The sequence below is a fragment of the Engraulis encrasicolus genome, chromosome 2, assembly GCF_034702125.1.
Source record: "Engraulis encrasicolus isolate BLACKSEA-1 chromosome 2, IST_EnEncr_1.0, whole genome shotgun sequence".
Taxonomy (NCBI): domain Eukaryota; kingdom Metazoa; phylum Chordata; class Actinopteri; order Clupeiformes; family Engraulidae; genus Engraulis; species Engraulis encrasicolus.
In genome coordinates this window covers 15,855,466-15,869,008 of record NC_085858.1, presented here as the reverse complement: position 1 = coordinate 15,869,008, position 13,543 = coordinate 15,855,466, and the positions used below count along the sequence as shown (strand labels likewise).

General features: G+C 43.5%; 1 protein-coding gene and 1 long non-coding RNA gene across 2 annotated transcripts in view; one reads left to right on the top strand and one right to left on the bottom strand.

The window, feature by feature from the left end:
* asic2 (acid-sensing (proton-gated) ion channel 2) overlaps nt 1-13,543 on the top strand; it is a 536,993-nt gene that overhangs the window by 322,036 nt on the left and 201,414 nt on the right. The window lies entirely within an intron of this gene.
* LOC134460922 (uncharacterized) lies at nt 9,893-12,072 on the bottom strand. Its single transcript, XR_010037188.1, has 3 exons — nt 10,548-12,072; nt 10,232-10,324; nt 9,893-10,028 (listed from the first exon to the last, which is right to left on the bottom strand). It is a non-coding gene; the product is annotated as an uncharacterized LOC134460922 (long non-coding RNA).

Genomic DNA, 13,543 nt, shown 5'->3' with positions numbered 1-13,543 from the left:
ACTTTTTATTGCTAAGAGCAAACAATTACAAAAACAGTTATTTTAAAAGTGATCAATGTGCAGTGCTTCCTCATCCTTCCTTCTGGTGATTCCTAATTCCAGTCCATTTGGGCAGTCATGAGTAAGCTGCTAGGGTGTCAGACTTGTAGCCCAAAGGTTGCCGCTTTGCCTCCCGACCTGCCAGGTTGGTGGGGGGAGTAAATAACCAGTGCTCTCCCCCATCCTTCTTCATGACTGAAGTAGCATGGTACCGTCCCACCGCACTGCACAGGTGAGGCATAAATGCAATTCCATTGTGTGCAGTGTGCAGAGAATACTTTTGTGCTGTGGAGTGCTGTGTCAATGGGACAATGGGAGTAGGAGTTTCCCAGTTGGGCTTTCACTTCACTTCACTTCACTTACATCGACACCTGAATCCCCAGAAGGTTGTGCATTGGAGCAACTGTGGAGTTTGTCAGTAAGACTCTAGGTCAGAACACCATTTGCCTCAGCAGTTTCAAAGTTGATGACATTTTGCAGCTCCCCTTTGTTCTCTGGGCTCAGTCGCATGGAACATAATAAAGAGCTGCTCACCTTTCTGACCAGTCATTCATTCAACGTTGTTATAGGACAAGCGCAGGAGGGTGAAAAACTAAAGGAAGGTCTTGACATGAAAGGGTGTATATGTGACCTACTCTGATTTTTCCATTTCACAGAACTGGTCCTGTGGACAATTTGGCATGACACATGGGGGTTCAGGTAGTAGCGCTTGGCTTACTGTCATCTGTCGTGATGCCAGCTCCCAGCTCACCAGCAGCACAAAACACCCTTTATTCTGGTTTGTAATTGGGGGCAGAATTGAAGGCTGCCATCTACTTCTACTTTGCTCTTAGTCTATCTTTCTCTCTCTCTCTCTCTCTCTCTCTCTCTCTCTCTCTCTCTCTCTCTCTCTCTCTCTCTCTCTCTCTCTCTCTCTCTCTCTCTCTCTCTCTCTCTCTCTCTGTCTCTCGCTTCCTTTAGTGCTGCACACATTTTCCCCCCAAAGCTCCATGCAGGTGAGGTGTTTTTAGTAGTGGTCTTCTCATCTCCCGAGGCAGATCGTGGAAAGAGCAGAGGACATACAACATTTCCCATGGCCAGAAGGTCGAGCGCTTGCCCCTACATCTTTTCATTACACTTCTTTCCCCCAACGCTCCTTTATCAATGTCAACTTGGCCCTGTCGCCACCACTTGCAATTCAACACCCCCCCTTCCCTCCATGGGCAGAGGATTATCTTTCTGGAGCTTACTAAGGCTTTGCCATGCTTCCTCTGTGGCCCAGTTCCACGTTCTCACCTCCATACCCACGCATGCACGGTCGCACGCGCACACACACACACACACACACACACACACACACACACACACACACACACACACACACACACACACACACGCACACGCACACAGACACATACAGACATACACCAACACACATACACAAACTGTCTTTTTTCCACTCTCTTTCACTCACCCTGTGTGTTTTTATCGCTAAGTTTTCCCCTTTGAGTGTGCTTCAGAGTCTTAACAATGGCTGAACAAATCTGCCTATTAGAACAAAGGATTAGGTGAGCCTATCGGGACACGGTTGAAGTGGAGAGGCGAGAGCAGTTAGCGGTTAGCGTCAGGCATTACACAGGCTTCCCACAAGGCTGTGATGATAGCGTACCGACGCTAACGAGCTTCCGTGCTTTTGTCCCTCACGTCCGTCCTGCGTGGAGGCGAACAAGAAGACCAGCCCTCACCCCTCCAATCAATCACTCACACATCTTCAAGAACCAACATCTAATTGGTGCTGGAGAAAAGCCCATGCCTAGGTTATTTACACAGAACACACTAGAAAGGAAAGAAGATGGCCTCTTTCTGCTCTGGGGTGCATTTCTCAAAGCCAAAGTTGCTAACTCTGTTAGCTACTTTGTTGTTTGCAATGCAATTTCCTACTGGCAACTACCCAAGTTTCTAACTGGCTAACAACTTTGCTTTCCAGAAACACACCCCTGTTTTGCATTAGTTTGAGTGTGAATGTGTGAATGTGTTTGAGGGTGATCATGGGAAGCAAATGTGTTTTCCTTTTGATGCAGAGGATGTTTTTTTCAAAAAGGCAAAAAATAGTAATGTTGTCAAGACAACCCCTGATTACAAGACTTCACAGCTTTGTGGCTGGGCCTAACCACAGCGGTTGTGATATCATCTAGCAACCTTTATCCCACTCATGTCTAACCCGAGATTTCTTGCCACTGTAATTATCGGCTATGTACAGTGTATGTATTTATGGCCTGTCAAATCTAACTTTGATTGGCTGAATCGGATACGCATTGATTTTGTTGTGCAACTATGGAAAGTAGTTCTGAAGTACTTCATAAGAGTGTGCCAAAAAATGCTAACAATAACAACCATTATGTAGTTCAAGAAGTGCTTTTCTGGTAGCCTATACTTAATGGCAGGTTCCGTTGAACAGGAGACAATAGCTCCTAATTGTTCAGAAAATGGGCTATAGAAGTTATATTATTCACTTCCTGTTCCTTAGAATTGTTTCCAACCTTATCGAGTGTGCAAACAATGCCAGCATGATACCACTCAAAGCATTAATACGATGGATGTAATCCCTCACATGTAGTCTATATGTAAATTTACCTAGCTCAGTACTTTATATGCCTCAAGGTTGACATTTGCTATGTTTACATGAGACATTTAATTCAGAATTAACTGAGTTTAACTGACTTTAATTCTGAATAAAGCTTAATTCCACTTTCAAAACGTCATGTAAACACCTTTTGATTCAGAATTAAAAGAAAGATCAAAGTAAACTCGAAAGAACTATTTAATTCTTAATTATTCATTCGTAATTAAAAACATGGAATCGTAGTGATTGTTCACAGGCGAAGTTGTAGCATTGGGTAAAAACCCACTCACGTTTGGCTCTGGCCCTCTTGCTCCCATATGAAAAAGTCTTATTAAAAACGCATATGGATTATATCTGTTCCATAAGAATATTATAAGGGTCATACAAGGCACAAACCCACATATACAAATCTAACAATTTTTTTATTCATTTTCAGTAATATATGCCATACACGATTTATGTTACTATGGGCTTATATATTTCGTATAAGTAAAAAGATTGGAAAATAGTGCTGTTTTTGGATGAATGCCAATCAGATGTGTGCTGTATTTGTGCCATGTTGTTGTATATGTTACAGTAGGCCCTATGTGTATGCCATATTTAAAGGTGCACCATGCAATATTTGTTGTAGCTTATTTCCAGCTAGGGTGACCACCTGCTAATAAGTCCAAGGGGGGACAAGGGGTATGCTTCGGAGGGACAATGTGGGACAGACCCCCCCCCCCCCACCCCCCCCCCCCCCCCACCCCCACACACACACACACACACACACACACACATACACACATTTGTCTTTAGGCAATATAGGCCTATATATAATCAAAGTGACAGTCAAGAAAGACAAATAAAAAATCATGAGTGAAGTTCTTCGTCAGGTTGTTTTTTTTCCGGGAAGCTTATTTAGACTGTCTAGGCCTGTGTTATATACAAATATTACATTTAAAGTCTCATGCTTCATATGACAAATGTGCAGAATTCATATAAATATTGGTGTCAGAAACTGTTTAAGAAATGTACAAATTAAATCAGGTTTGCATATAATTAAATGTATAAACTTTATAACATTTATATACGAATATTACATTTCAAGTTGTAAACTTCATATAAACTTAATATAGGAAGTCTGTAAAATCCAACTACGGAACATGTACGGAACATACGTGTGATGGAGTGACCATCACTAGGGTTGTGGGTGTGTTCTGACTAACATGCCAACAAGCCTGGCTCTTTGGTGTAGCGGTCAGAGCCCCGGTTTACTACCCCAGAAGGTCTGGGTTCAAGTCCCAGCTGGGCAACTCTACTCCCCTTCGCTATGAATGGTGTCAGAAGTGGGATGGTACCGTGAGGCCATCGGAAGCGTACCCATGGTGTGTGAGCCGTAATTCCATGTGAGGGACCCCCAGGATTGGTGACCTCAGTGATAGGTGAAGCATTGATGATGGGGCACATTGGATGGGAGAAGCATGATGGGCAGTTGCGTGAGGGACACCATGAGTGTGTGAAGCGCACGCGTGCGCTTCCCGAAGGGGAAGGCAATGTGATGGAGTGACCATCACTAGGGTTGTGGGTGTGTTCTGACTAACATGCCAACGAGCCTGGCTCTTTGGTGTAGCGGTCAGAGTCCCACACGTAAATTGAATAAGACTTCAATATGATTTTAACATAAAACGTGCATTATTTCTATAGGAATATAGTAGTTTTCTCCTATGTTTTAGTCAATATAATATAGTATTATGCATTGTTGGCATGTCAAACTCTTATAAGAATTTATACTGCATGCAGTCATGTTATATGGCATGCGTATAAGTTCCATATAGTATTTCTTTTCGAAAAGGGGCCATAATCGACTATCATGATAGACATATATTAGAAAACGTATAAGTGACTCTTGCAAATCTGGCACATTTTTTCTATACGATTTCATGTAAGGAACATGCATGTTTGCAGTATATGAATCATATAATTCTTTTTCATATGGGCTGCCATTATGTGTGATGATTTATTTCCGGAGACGACTCTGCCACCACAGTGGCCCTAATCCTGGTTCCCCCCCCCCCACCCCTCATTAAGGCATGGCCCCAGCATGCCAGCAAGGATATTAATATGAAGATGAGGAGCCTGCCTACCAGGCAGGAATAGATCCATAAAAGGTCATGTGTCGAGCACCTGAGCGATAATCATGTGTCTTGCTGATGGGGTGGTGAGGTAGGTGCTCATTTATATCTGTTTAAAGCAGAAGTGTCCAGTGTAGGAACTGTTTTCCCTCAACTTTTTATATTCTTCTAATCTCCTTCAGACTATGTACATAATGGACGTACTTGGCACCCAGTCATCCATTAGGCATCCCTCCCTCTGTCTACTGTACAGCACACATAGCAAGTGCAATGACATGTTCACAGTAGGCTTCTGCAGGTAACTAGCCTGGTATTGTCTTTCATTACATCACAATTACATTATACTGCATTTGGCAGACGCGTTTTTAACCAAAGCGACTTCGAGTCTTTCGGTGATGACAGTGTTTTTGCAGCTGCTTGCAATGGAAGTTCACTAGGGTTTTTGGGTTCAATTGCTCATTGTAGCTTAAAATAAATCAAATTTCAGAGAGGGTAGAGCCCAGCCCTCAGTGAACTTTCGCGAAATAAATATGTTTAAATGAGTTTGAGTCTTTTGTGTGGATGTGTGTAGGTCTGTGTGTGTGTGTGTGTGTGTGTGTGTGCGTGCGTGCGTGTTAGGGGTGGTACGGTTCACAAATGTCACGGTTCGGTCCATATCACGGTTTCAAGGTCACGGTTTTCGGTTTTGTACGGTTCAGTATTTTTTTTTTTTTAAATAAAATGTATTATATAAAAATTTGAATGAAAATGTAAGCTTATCATGGGTATGTTGAATTTGACTTCATTTAACCCAACTGAAAGAGGAAAGATATCAATGATTTTAACATGCTTCCATTTATTTCACAAAAAGGGAGAACTAAGTCCTAACTTTTAAGTTGACAAATATTCAAATATTACATGCTATAACACATTTGACGTGTAAAAATAAAACAGCTACACTCCTGTAGGTAATGGGACCATTAGGTCAGTGTAGTATGACTATTTTGGTTAATGACACACTGAGAACGAATTGGACTTTTATTTTGATACCGCTTTCTGCGAGTTTTGCGCTTATGAATCAGTTGCTTCCTATCATGAAACTGCCGGCCGTGAGAAGCATAGAAGTAAAATCAGAAGTCAAATTCAATTTTAAGTGAACAAGTGATAAGGTTATGTTATGTTAAAATGTGAAAGTTAAGGTAGCAAATACTTTTAAAAGATCGTTTTTTTAGAAGTGTATGCACAAGAATGTTTCACAAAACTCCTGTGAAGCTGAGCCTTTTAAAACAGTCAAATTTTATTTTTGTTATAGCGTTAAACATCAATGTTAACTAGGCAACAGCACAAAGTCCCCTTCCTTCCATCAGAGTTTAACTAGCTACATATAATTAGGCCTACAGTTGATTGCAGTTAAGGTCACTCAGCACAGTGAATCTGATGGATATGTTCAATTATCTCGCATTTTGCCGTCCGGAATCCCCATTCAATGCCACGTGGATATAGCCTACACTAGGCTACTGTAACGTAAGTCATAGTCTACTTTGTTCTGCTTATCTGTCATTGTTTGTAAATTCATGTTCATTTAATTTAAAATGGTCAGCATAAAGGCTGGGAACAGTCACTTGCGCTAACGTGGAGAGAGAGGGGGGAGCTGGGTGACGCTGCTGACCGACCTGCACTTGCTTGTAGGCTACTGTAGCCTAGTCAGCTGAGAAGGGTCCAGCTGCAGTAAAACAGTTCCACCCTTAATGCAAGCACGCCCATGGGCGTTCCCGGCATTTGCCGTATTGGCCAATCGTGAAGGGATACTGCATGATGTCATTTTCAAGGCCATTTCCGGATGAAGGCTCCATGTTTGTTAGTTACAAAGATATCCCGTGCAAATTGTTATCTTCCAGAGAAACGTTTCACTGAACATTCCACTGACATAATGTTCTCAACAATTTATGTAAGAAAGTGAGATAAATCACACGTTTTCTAATTCTAATATGTCTTTTGCTTTGTCTTCCCGTACCTCGGACATTGTAGCCTACTGTTTAGGACTCGTGTCGCTATGCACAAATTTGTCATAGCAACGTACCAGGTCACCAAAATGTCAACACAACGACGTTGACATTACCTTACCTAGCTGTGTGTGTCGAGGTCACTGTTAACACTGTGTAGGCTATATGATTAAACATCCTTTCCAGGATATTAACACACCCGGAAAAATAATAATTAAAAAACCCTTTTTTGGCGAGGTTGTTCACTTGGTAAGACATGATATAGGCTACTTAGAAAAGTTTGAAACGATGTAAAACATCAGCAACACATTCCCGACTTTTTAAAGTAATGAGTGTCACCTCACCACATTTATGTGGCAATGTGGTCAGCTTGGAAAGAGCAGATATTAATGAAAAAATATATGAAATAGTATTTGAAATAGCAATAGGCTATTTGTTTGTTTTATTGGAGAAAAACAATTTCTTCATTACCATAGGCCTACCATATCCATGTCTGTCTATGATTTAGGAGTGAGGTCACACTATTGAAGCTTACCTCTTTATCCAGGAGAGGTTCCAGATTGGCCTGTCTTAATTCAAAGGCCATCAGAAAACAGAGAACATTTTTCCTACCATCATAACCAGTGTTTGTGCGTACATAATCAGGACCGCTGACAGCTTTGGCTGTGCCCAGGACAAAGTCATCTGAAAGGGCCCCCCACTCAATACATAGACTACATACAATGTAACAGACCTGCAAACTCGTCAAAGAAAAGAAGGTGACAGTGTAGAGCTGGGGTTCTATTTCTATTCACGTGAATGACCTAATTGGACAGGAAAAAGGTGACTGTCACCAAAAGGTGACGAGTTTGCAGGTATGATGTAATGAGGACCCATTCCTGGACCCCTCGTCTCACTGGGCCCAGGTCAACGGACCCCTTTGCCCCCCCTGTCAGCTTCCCTGCATGTAGGCCACATACATTGCTGAAAGAAGTGAACGAGACAGGAATGAAATGTGAAAATTTATTTCTGTTTACTTTTACACTATGAAGTGTGAACGGTTACCTCTCCTTCTCATATTCAGAGTGCATAAAACAGCACTCAACTGTGTGGTCTGTTGATAGCCTGTGTAGTACAGTAGATTAGACTCCATTTTTTAAATAAAAATCTATGGAGGGTTAACACAAAGTTTGAAATTGTGTTTGACCAGTCTCCAATGTGCAGTTTAACTAATAACTAAAAATAATGCATTGGCATGAAATACAGACTGATACATACAATAAATACAGTCACACAGAGACACAAACAGTGTGTAATAAGAAGATTAACATACTGATGGACAATAAATACACAAACACAGTGGACACACACACACACACACACACACACACACACACACACACACACACACACACACACACACACACACACACACACACACACACACACACACACACACACACACACACACACACGGCAGGAGGAGATCATACAGGTGATGTGAAGATGCTGTATATAAGGAGCAATGAGTAAAGTGTAAGTGGCATGGTGAAAGAAGTGTTCATGGAATATTCTCCAGTGTCCTTGGAATATTCATGTGGTTTTCTTCAGTGCGTTGAGGAGTCTGATGGCTTGTGGAAAGAAGCCGTTTCCCAGTGTGCTTGTGTAGTAGGGAGAACAGTCTGTATGTTGGATGAGTTGTGTCTTTATGATGTTCATTGCCCTCTTGGAACAGTGTGAAGTGTACAGATCCTGAATGGCTGGTAGGGGTGATCTTATGAGCTTTTCTGCCGTTCTCACCACACTCTCTGTACTGCCTTCTAGTCTTCAGCTTGACGGCTGCCAGACAGAGAGGCTGCTGGTCAGGATGCTCTCAATGACACCCCTGTAGAAGGTGGTGAGTGCCGATGTGGGGCGGTCGGCTCTTCTCTCATCCTTCGCAGGAAGTGAAGTAGTGTCTGTGCCTTTTTGAGATGGTGGAGCCATGTGGTGCAGTTGGCAGAGGAGGAGGGGCACAGTGGTTGGTGCTGGGTTGATCAGGTTCACCAAAGTTGCTGGTGTCATCAGCCCTCCCTCTGAAAACTGGCTCCGTGCCTGTCAAAAAAAGGCATGCTAATGTTATGAATGAAAATAAAGACAAAAACAAGCACCCCCTATCTACCTACAGAAAGACATGACCATGACATGACCATGTGCATATGCTTGTGCACACGCCCCCCCACACACTGCTACTGTCTTAAGGGCTCTGCATACTTCACGTGCGCACTTTGTCGCGAGTGGCGCGAGAACCATTAATGACGTCATCACTTGCGACAGACTATTCATACTTCAAAAGCGCCTTGCTCGCATTGTCGGAAGTGCCCTCTGCTGTTCATGAGAGAAACGGCAGTATTTTTCGCAACTCGCAGCGTGAGTTCTACTGATGTATAAAATAGAAAGCCAAACACGGCTGCTGTAGGGCTACTGAACGTCTGACTTGTGACTTACCACATTGAAACATATTTTTTTTTTGTTGTAGCCGACATTGCCAGATAATTCCAAGACCATGTGAGAGCATTGTTCTGGCGGCAGAATTTATAAATAGATCGCCGAACACAACGTGCTTCTGAACAAAGTAAACAATTGTTTCACTGAACAACATTTAAGAGAGAAGATAAAATAACTCTCTATGACATTGTATTATCCTCAAAATGATGCAGGATCCATTCTGTAGTAGCCTACAGCAGTTGTAGCCTCTCTTCGCAACTCCTGCTTTGTCTGCCTACCTGCATGGTCGCTGGTGGCGCACGACAAGTTAGAAAAATCCTCCTGTGCACGACGTTGCGACACGCGCCGAATTTTGAGCTTACGACGGGGGGCGTGTCGAAATTTTAGGTCACGTGACGGCGCGCGCCATCGTCGTGAGTGAAGTATGAAGGAGACTAGCGCCACTCACGACAAGTATGAATCCCCCTTTAAAGTGTAGCACGCAGGCACGCACGCACGCAGGCACGCACGCACGCACGCACGCACGCACGCACGCAGGCAGGCACGCACGCAGGCACGCACGCAGGCAGGCAGGCAGGCAGGCAGGCACGCAGGCACGCACGCCTATTCTCCCCCTTTGCCTCAAGTCAAGTGTGCCTTTTAGAGGTTGGCCTCACCTGCACATGTGTGAAGAGCAGGAAGATGGGAGGTTGAGGATGAAGAGGCAGGGCAGGAGGTTCTCCTTGTGAGCTGCCCTGGTCCTGATGCTGATTGCCCATCACCATGCTGTGGCTCATCAAACCCATTACTGGCATATCGATGCTGAGCAGGAACGACTGCTTCCAACTGCACACAGACACACACACACACACACACACACACACGAGAGGGTATACATAGAATACACTACATAAAAATCACACCCATCATTTTAATGCAGAACTCCAGGCTGAAGAGTTACAGAGCGTCTGACCTGTACAGGTGTCACTATTACTGTACTATACTTATTGGTCTAGTGCAGAACAAAGCAGATTCAGTGATTTACTCACCACTGTGTGCAAGTTTCTGTGTTCAGCTCAGGTGGAAGCCTCCATCACAACATGTTGGTACTGACATCAACCATCTTTCAGAAAACTGGCTGCCTGTCAGAAATAGCAAAATTATGTTACCACAACAAGGTAGTATCTTAAAGATACCCTTAACCAAAGGCAGACAGACACACACTGCCACTGTCTTGGTTCTAGGACACACACACGCCCTTTAAGGGTCACATGTATAATGACCGGGTTCTCACTCACTCGCACATTCCTTTTCTCCTACTTTTGCCTCAGACAATGTAGTGAGTTTTTAAAAAATTGGCCTTACCTGCACACGTGTGAAGGGCAGGAAGAGAGGTTGAGGATGGAGCTGCCAGTCAGGAGGTCCAGAGCTGTCCTGGTCCATCACCATCATGTGGATCATCAACCCCAACTTCTTATATCTGCGTGCACACATTCTCTCTCTCTCACACACACACACACACACTTGGAGAGATACAGGTTATATGGCATATCAGGAGGCAGGGGTATTGTTGCGCTCTAGATGTTTAGAAATAAGTAGGTGCATGGACCCAAAAAGTAGAGCTCAATGTGGGAGCACACTAAAGACACTAAGGTCAAGTCAATACTCTCTGATGGCAGCAACCTGAAACGTCTGCTCTAATCTGCTCTGAGAATTTTTTTATTTTTTTTTAATCTGCTTGTGCTTGACCTTAGTGTCTTATTTAGTGTGTGAACCTGCTCCCACATTGAACTATATGGCACATTTAAAATCAGACCCAATGACAAGTCAAGTCGGTTTTATTTTCAATTTCTTTACATGCACTGGTCAAGAATTGAAATTACGTTTAACACTAGGTTGAACAAATATGACACCTCCGACTTTCAGTGCTATTCTATACATCTTTGCTTCAAAGAAACACAACTGATAGCTCAGATGATGAAACAGACGTGCACAACGCAGCACAGGAAGAAACTACTGTATAAACACCTTTTGGCCCAGCATAATTTCGTGAGGGCTCGTGGTACAACAAATATTCAAAACTTCCGCGTGTCATTTGAAAGGGATGTCAAAACTATACGTTTATTCAAACGAGTAACAAACCACGAAACTGTTATTAATACGGAGATCATTTCGTGATCACTTTGTGGCGAACTTTATGATATTTAAGCAAGCAAGCTAGCACACCATCCGATAACCATTCGAAAGACCGTCAAAACGTTTATGAATGAACTTTTCGTGGTAGGCCTAGTTAACTTTTATTCTAGTCTGGCTAGCCCTTAGTATCTTTCATCTCACCCTTGTCATGTTAACGTCTTATCTTACACATAACGATGTACTCCATTCACATTTGCCTCGTATTGTCGTAACAAGATTCTGAGATGTGCTGCCTTTGTCCATTCTGACCAGGCTGGCTAGCTAGCTACCAGGTTGGAAATAGTAAACTAGCACAGATTTCCCAGGCAGTGAAGCCTGTAGTGGGGTATGAAGGGCAACAGATGTTCCTATTTTGGGAACCAAAGGCAGTTTCCTGCTTAATATATGCAGTGAAGTAGTCACAAGAATGGTAATTACACAGGAATAATAGTTGTTTTGTCTGCCCATAACTTAGTGCTGTACATTATGACAAATACACACACAACATCTGAAACAAACTTACGAAGGGCGGCCTGTTAGCTTGCCTTGAAGCTAAAAAAAAAACATTAGCAAACACCGCTAGTTGGTGGGCCGAGGTGGTTAAATGTTCGCCCTCCGACTGAAAGTCAACTCGTAAAGTAACCGTTATGTATATTCATGCATTTAATATCGAAATCTTACCGACAGTTGAGTGATCGCTGCAGCGAAATCCTTCCAGTCGTTTTATTCGGCAGCAACTGACTTCGGAAACTTGAACAGCCAAAGGGGCGTTACTGTGAGGGCGGTCTAGTAAGGAGGAATGGGCGTAGCGGTATTAGCTGGACAAGACGCAGCTGGACCATATTGAGTCAGCTGGCGCATGCTGTTACATTATGTCTTTCAGTTGGCTGATAGAAATCAGTCTTTCCACACTCAATATCCTACGTAGTCTTTGTGTTTTATGCTTGTAAAAGTAGTAGGATTTTAATAGCGTCGTCCGCCGGTGGTCACTCTATTTTTTATTTTTTTTTTGAAACCGTGGGCACCGTGCGGTTGCCCACTACCCCGTTCCGTGACATGCAAACCGTACGGTCTCGGTTTGCAACGCAAACCGTACCATGCCTAGTGCGTGTGTGTGTTTGTGTCTATGTATGTGTCCTAGTATTATATGCCCACATGAGTGTCAATAACTGATAGTCATGACATGCCATTTCCAAATATTGCTTTTGTGAGATGAAAGAGTCAGGCATTTTACAGTAGTCTTTGTGTAGTGTAGGGTGAAGCACTTAGTGTACACCAAAGCAGAGCAGAATACAAGCTCTTGAAAAATCCATAGGGACCCATGGCGGCTTTGTGACTCATCTGTTGTGTGTGTGATCTGTTGTGCTCATTCTGTTAATTCCTGCAGTTTGTTGACTGAATAGTTTTCAACCAATCATTTTGCTACCTGACTCCAAAATAGATATTTTTCCCCTGATTGCTCTCTCTCTCTCTCTCTCTCTCTCTCTCTCTCTCTCTCTCTCTCTCTCTCTCTCTCTCTCTCTCTCTCTCTCGTGCACACGACCACTGTCTGTGTGTGTGTGCGTGTATGTGTGTGTGTGTGTGTGTGTTTATGGGAAGATGACCTGAGACTATTTCCGTAACCTGCTGCTTCACAACCACCTTCAGACTCGTTTTGAAGTTGATAGTTTCTCTGTGGGTTACAAAATGTCGCCACTGGAAGCAGAAAGGCAATTGTCCAGGCCTTTGGTGGTTTGTGCACTTGCGGAGTAGGCTACATAGACCATATGTACGTAGCTTATGTAACGGAGGCTAACTAGCAGAGTTGGCGAGGAACGTTGGTAAAACCTCCCTCCGATAGCCTCGTACAGTCTCGTGCCGTTAGTCGCTTGGCCCAGCGGTATCGTACTGTGTCTCCCATTGCCGGACCGTTGTAGTTGACGAGGTCGCACGTTCGATCCCCGAGGGAGGTGAACAGGTACAAGATGACCTCCGTCACAGTGTTGCCGTTCGACCCGGATTGGGAGTGAGGTAAGATAGGAAATGCAAGCACATGTGTTGCATTATAGTTGTCTTTGTGTGTGTGTGTGTGTGTGTGTGTGTGTGTGTGTGTGTGTGTGTGTGCGCGCGCGCACGCGCGCGTGTACGTGTGCGTGTGTATTGTGTTTGGGTGAGAGCTATAGATCAACTATGTGGCTTGAATTGCT